Raw genomic sequence first — 6,504 nt, 5'->3', positions numbered from 1 at the left:
GCTGGTAGACGTGGTCAACGTTGACGCTGGTAGACGTGGTCAACGTCGGCGCTGGTACACATGGTCAACGTCGACGCTGATAGACATGGTCAACGTCGACGCTGGTACACATGGTCAACGTTGACGCTGGTAGACGTGGTCAACGTTGACGCTGGTAGACGTGGTCAACGTCGGCGCTGGTAGACGTGGTCAACGTTGACGCTGGTAGACGTGGTCAATGTTGACGCTGGTAGACGTGGTCAACGTCGACGCTGGTAGACGTGGTCAACGTTGACGCTGGTAGACGTGGTCAATGTTGACGCTGGTAGACGTGGTCAACGTTGACGCTGGTAGACGTGGTCAACGTCGACGCTGGTAGTCGTGGTCAACGTCGACGCTGGTAGACGTGGTCAACGTCGACGCTGGTACACATGGTCAACGTCGACGCTGATAGACATGGTCAACGTCGACGCTGGTACACATGGTCAACGTTGACGCTGGTAGACGTGGTCAACGTTGACGCTGGTAGACGTGGTCAACGTCGGTGCTGGTAGACGTGGTCAACGTTGACGCTGGTAGACGTGGTCAATGTTGACGCTGGTAGACGTGGTCAACGTCGACACTGGTAGACGTGGTCAACGTTGACGCTGGTAGACGTGGTCAATGTTGACGCTGGTAGACGTGGTCAAAGTCGACGCTGGTAGACGTGGTCAATGTTGACGCTGGTAGACGTGGTCAACGTTGACGCTGGTAGACGTGGTCAACGTCGACGCTGGTAGTCGTGGTCAACGTCGACGCTGGTAGACGTGGTCAACGTCGACGCTGGTACACATGGTCAACGTCGACGCTGATAGACATGGTCAACGTCGACGCTGGTACACATGGTCAACGTTGACGCTGGTAGACGTGGACAACGTTGACGCTGGTAGACGTGGTCAACGTCGACGCTGGTAGACGTGGTCAACGTTGACGCTGGTAGACGTGGTCAATGTTGACGCTGGTAGACGTGGTCAACGTTGACGCTGGTAGACGTGGTCAACGTTGACGCTGGTAGACGTGGTCAATGTTGACGCTGGTAGACGTGGTCAAAGTCGACGCTGGTAGACGTGGTCAATGTTGACGCTGGTAGACGTGGTCAACGTTGACGCTGGTAGACGTGGTCAACGTCGACGCTGGTAGACACGGTCGACGCAGATAGACACGGTCGACGCAGATAGACACGGTCGACGCAGATAGACACGGTCGACGCAGATAGACACGGTCGACGCAGATAGACACGGTCGACGCAGATAGACACGGTTGACGCAGGTAGACACGGTCGACGCAGATAGACACGGTCGACGCAGGTAGACACGGTCGACGCAGATAGACACGGTCGACGCAGATAGACACGGTCGACGCAGGTAGACACGGTCGACGCAGATAGACACGGTCGACGCAGATAGACACGGTCGACGCAGATAGACACGGTTGACGCAGGTAGACACGGTCGACGCAGGTAGACACGGTCGACGCAGGTAGACACGATCGACGCAGGTAGACACGGTCGACGCCGGTAGACACGGTCGACGCAGGTAGACACGGTCGACGCAGGTAGACACGGTCGACGCAGGTAGACACGGTCGACGTTGCAACAGGTGAACCACTAAAGTATTCACGAGTCAATAGTTTGTTTAATAATGAAGAGATTTGGAACCTCGTGTGTGTTCAGATGGATTTGATCATGGTTACCTGCGGTATACCTGGCGTATACTCTTAGTATACCTGGCGTATAGTATACTCGGAGTATACCTGAAGTAGGTTCTGGAAAGTCTACTGCCCCACAACCCGGTCTGGGGCCAGGCTCGTCGTGTGATTACTTGATCAATCAAGGCTGTTGCTTGGAGCTGCCTGGATGCCCCTCGTATCCATTATAACCCGGCTGGTCCGCCACTTCCTGCCTGGCTTTCTCCTGAATCTCTTCATGTAAATGTTGAGGATCTGCAAATTTCATTCACTATATTCCAGAATTAGTTAGTTACATTTTAAATTATGTGCATCATACTGATTTGCTACTTAAAATTAAGTCTTATGATGTCTCCTATGTTTAATAGTGCATTTCTTAATGTTGGTAAAATATAAGGAATTAATTTTACAGTATAATTAACTTGCTCGGGAAGGAAAATATTGAGGGCCTGTCCGGGAGTTGAACCCGGGACCTCCTGCACCCAAAGCAGGAATCATACCACTAGACCAACAGGCCGAGGATATTTGAGTTTAGTTACGTTATTTATATCACCTTTTTAGAATTAAATATGCCTATTGAAAATTACCAGAGCCTGTCCGGGATTCGAGCCCGGGAGGCGAGTATTTAAAGCAGGCAATTTTTTTCTTGAGCAAAGCATAGTTTTCAACATGCGATCAATCAACTGGTAAACATTGCACACTTCCTTGTCGTTTGTAGTGAATCTGCCTTCCTGTATCCTCAATTTAATTACCTGTTCATACACTATTGGTTTTTCTCCTGATGTGGCTGTGCAGCAATTTAGGTTGAGTCTTTGCCTTGCTTGCTATGTCATTTTCGTATTGCCCATCTGCCTCTCTTCTCACCTTGACGTATTCATTTTTGTTACTCCGGTATCTTTCTCTGTTCTCAAGTGTCCTGTTATTTCTATAGTTTCTCCGCACTTTTGTATTCTGTTGCCTTGCTAGATAAGATCTCTAATTAATACATGGGATTCTCATCTGCATTTCGTTTTTTTTCCTTTCGGACCGGGGCAAACTTGTCTGCTGCCTATTTAATCTTCTTCGTGATGTAATCCATCGTATCTTGGGCTGTCATTCCCCTGAGATTTCCCATGTTATATCTGTTAGGAATTTTCTTATCTCCTAGTAGTTTCCCTTTTTGGAATGCTGGCTTTTTGTTTTCAGGTCCCTTTCTTGAGTACATTTGGTTCTTCGACCAAATACTCAAACGTGATTACTCTGTGGTCGCTTATTCGTACTGGGGTCTCGAAACCGTTTTCTCTTAAGTCGGAGTCGTTCAGAGTGAAGACTAGGTCGAGTCTCGCTGATTATCGATTATCGTTTCCTCTCATTCTTATGCGGCCTCTGACATGCTGGCTTAAAACGTTTTATCGCCACCTACAATAGTTTAGTTCTCCATGTTTCCTCACCTCCGTGTGGTTTCTTGTTCTCCCAGTCTATCCTTCCGTGATTGAAGTTCCCCTTGATGATGATCCTCCCATTGTCATGGTGCCTGTAATGTAGTCTCTGGAGTGTGTGAATGTGTGTGTGTGCGTACTCACCTAGTTGTGCTTTCGGGGATTGAGCTCTGGCTCCTTGGTCCCGCTTCTCAACCGTCAATCAACTGATGTACAGATTCCTGAGCCTACTGGGCTCTTACACCTCTACATTTGAACATATCTACATGTGTGTGTGTGTGTGTGTGTGTGTGTGTGTGTGTGTGTGTGTGTGTGTGTGTGTGTGTGTGTGTGTGTGTGTATTCACCTAGTTGTGTTTGCGAGGGCTGAGCTTTGTTCTTTCGGCCCGCCTCTCAGCTGTCAATCAACTGTTTACTAACTACTTTTTTTCTCCACACCATACACACACACACACACCCCAGGAAGCAGCCCGTGACAGCTGACTAACTCCAAGGTACCTATTTACTGATAGGTAACAGGGGCATTCAGGGTGAAAGAAACTTTGCCCATTTGTTTCTGCCTGGTGCGGGAATCGGACCCGCGCCACAGAATTACGAGTCCTGCGCGCTATCCACCAGGCTACAAGGCCCCCTTAATGTGTGCGTGTGTGTGTGTGTGTATGTGTGTGTGTGTGTGTCTGTGTGTGTGTGTTTGTGTGTACTCACCTTATTGTGCTTGCGGGGGTGAGCTTTGGCTCTTTGGTCCCTCCTCTCAACTATCAATCAACTGGTGTACAGATTCCTGAGCCTACTGGGCTCTATCATATCTACATTTAAAGCTGTGTATGGAGTCAGCCTCCACCATATCTCTGCCTAATGCATTCCACCTGTTAACTACTCTGACACTGAAAAAGTTCTTTCAAACGTCCCTGTGGCTCATTTGGATACTCAGTTTCCACCTGTGTCCCCTTGTTCGCGTACCGCCAGTGTTGAATAGTTTATACTTGTCTACTCTGTCAATTCCCCCTGAGGATTTTGTAGGTGGTGATCATGTCTTCCCTCACTCTTCTGTCTTCCAGTGTCGTAAGGTGCATTTCCCGCAGCCTTTCCTCGTAACTCATGCTACTTAGATCTGGGACTAGTCTAGGGGCATACCCCTGAACTTTTTCCAGCTTCGTCTTGTGCTTGACAAGGTACGGGCTCCATGCTGGGGCCGCATACTCCAGGATTGGTCTTACGTATGTGGTGTACAAGATTCTGAATGATTCCTTACACAGGTTCCTGAAGGCTGTTCTGGTGTTAGCCAGCCTCGCATATGCTGCAGACGTAATTCTTTTTATGTGGGCTTCAAGAGACAGGTTTGGTGAGATATCAATTCATAGATCTTTCAATTTTTCCGTTGCATTAAGTACTTCATCTCCTATTGTGTATCTTGTGTCTGGCCTCTAGTTTCCACCGCCTAGTTTCATTACTTTGCATTTACTCATGTTAAACTTTAGCAGCCATTTGTTGGACCATTCATTCAATCTGTCTAAGTCATCCTGTAGCCTCCTATTATCATCCTCTATTTCAATCCTCCTCATAATTTTTGCATCATCAGCAAACATGGAGAGACACGATTCTATACCCTCTGGGAGATCATTTACATATATCCGAAACAGTATAGGTCCAAGAACTGACCCTTGCGAGACTCCACTTGTAACGTCTCGCCAATCTGAGACCTCACCCCTCACACTGACTCGTTGTCTCCTGTTGCTTAGGTACTCCTTTATCCAACGGAGTACCTTCCCTTTCACTCCAGCCTGCATCTCCAGCTTTTTCACTAGCCTCTTATGTGATACTGTATCAAAGGCTTTTTGACAATCCAAAAATATGCAGTCTGCCCACCCTCTTTCTTCCCTAATTTTTGCTGCCTGGTCGTAAAATTCAATTAGCCCTGTGAGGCAGGACTTGCCATCCATGAACCCATGTTGATGCTGTGTTACAAAGTTCTTTCGCAACAGATGTTCCACTAGCTTTCTTCGCACAATCTTCTCCATCAGCTTGCATGGTATGAAGGTTATGGTCACTGGCCTGTAGTTCAGTGCCTCCTGGCTATTCCCTTTCTTGTATATTGGAACTACATTAGCTGCCTTCCAAATTTCCGGCAGTTCCCCTGTTGCCAGTAATTTGTTATACACTATGTAGAGTGGTAGGCACAGTCATTCTGCTCCTTCCCTTAGTATCCAAGGGGTGATTCCATATGGACCTATAGCCTTTGTCACATCCAACTCTAGTAAAGACTTCTTTATTTCTCCACTGGTAATCTTAAACTCTTCTAGTGGTTCCTGGTTAACTATTCCCTATCTTATCTCTGGAATCTCTCCTTGCTCTAAGTTGAAGACCTCCTGGAATTTCTTATTCAGCTCCTCACACACTTCCTTGTCGTTTGTAGTGAATCCTTCTGCCCCTATCCTTATATTCATTACCTGTTCCTTTGCTGTTTTTTTCTCCTGATGTGGCTGTGAAGCAATTTAGGTTGAGTCTTTGCCTTGCTTGCGATGTCATTTTCGTATTGTCTTTCTACCTCTCTTCTCATCCTGACATATTCATTCCTGGCACTCTTTTATCTTTCTCTGCTCATAAATGTCCTGTTATTCCTATAGATCCATGCCCTTTTATTTTGCTGCTTAGCTAGCCTACACCTCTGGTTAAACCATGGGTTTCTCATCTTCATTTCATTGTTTTCCTTTTGGGCTGGGACAAACTTGTTTGCTGCTTCCTTGCACTTGTGCATGATGAAGTCCATCATGTCATAGGCCGTCTTTCCCCTGAGCTTTGTTCCCCATGTTATATCTGTTAAGAATTTTCTTAGCTCCTCATAGTTTTCCTTTCGGAATGGCAGTTTTTTGTTTTCAGTACCCCTCCTCTAGTTCAGTAACCCTTCCTCAACCAGATGCTCAAACATCAGTATACTGTGGTCGCTTATTCCTACTGGGGCCTCATAGCCGATTTCCCTTATGTCGGAGTCGTTCAGAGTGAAGACTAGGTCGAGTCTCGCTGGTTCATCGTTTCCTCTCATCCTAGTGGGTTCCCTGACATGTTGGCTGAGAAAGTTTCTTGTCGCCACCTCCATTAGTTAGGCTCTCCATGTATCCTCTCCTCCATGTGGTTCCTTGTTCTCCCAGTCTATCCTTCCGTGATTGAAGTCTCCATGATGAGCAGATGGGATCTATTTCTACAAGCAGCAGAAACTGCCTTCTGAATTATAGTGTTAACAGTTATGTTGATGTTGTCATACTCTTGCCTGGGTCTTCTGTCATTTGGTGGAGGGTTATATATCACTGCTACTACTACTTTTGGTCCTCCCAATGTCATGGTGCCTGTTATGTTGTCTCTGAATCCCTCGCAGCCCAGGAGGTCCA

At 47.2% G+C, this 6,504-nt stretch overlaps 1 non-coding gene across 1 annotated transcript; it reads right to left on the bottom strand.

Annotated features, from left to right (window-relative positions):
- Window positions 1-2,149: 2,149 nt before the first annotated feature.
- On the bottom strand, window positions 2,150-2,221 carry TRNAP-UGG (transfer RNA proline (anticodon UGG)). Its single transcript has one exon. It is a non-coding gene; the product is annotated as a tRNA-Pro (tRNA).
- Between the last annotated feature and the right edge of the window lie 4,283 nt (window positions 2,222-6,504).

This window comes from Procambarus clarkii, chromosome 1, assembly GCF_040958095.1.
Source record: "Procambarus clarkii isolate CNS0578487 chromosome 1, FALCON_Pclarkii_2.0, whole genome shotgun sequence".
In the NCBI taxonomy this organism is placed as follows: Eukaryota; Metazoa; Arthropoda; class Malacostraca; order Decapoda; family Cambaridae; genus Procambarus; species Procambarus clarkii.
Note: the sequence above shows the minus strand (reverse complement) of the source record. Positions and strands in the feature narration are given on the sequence as shown.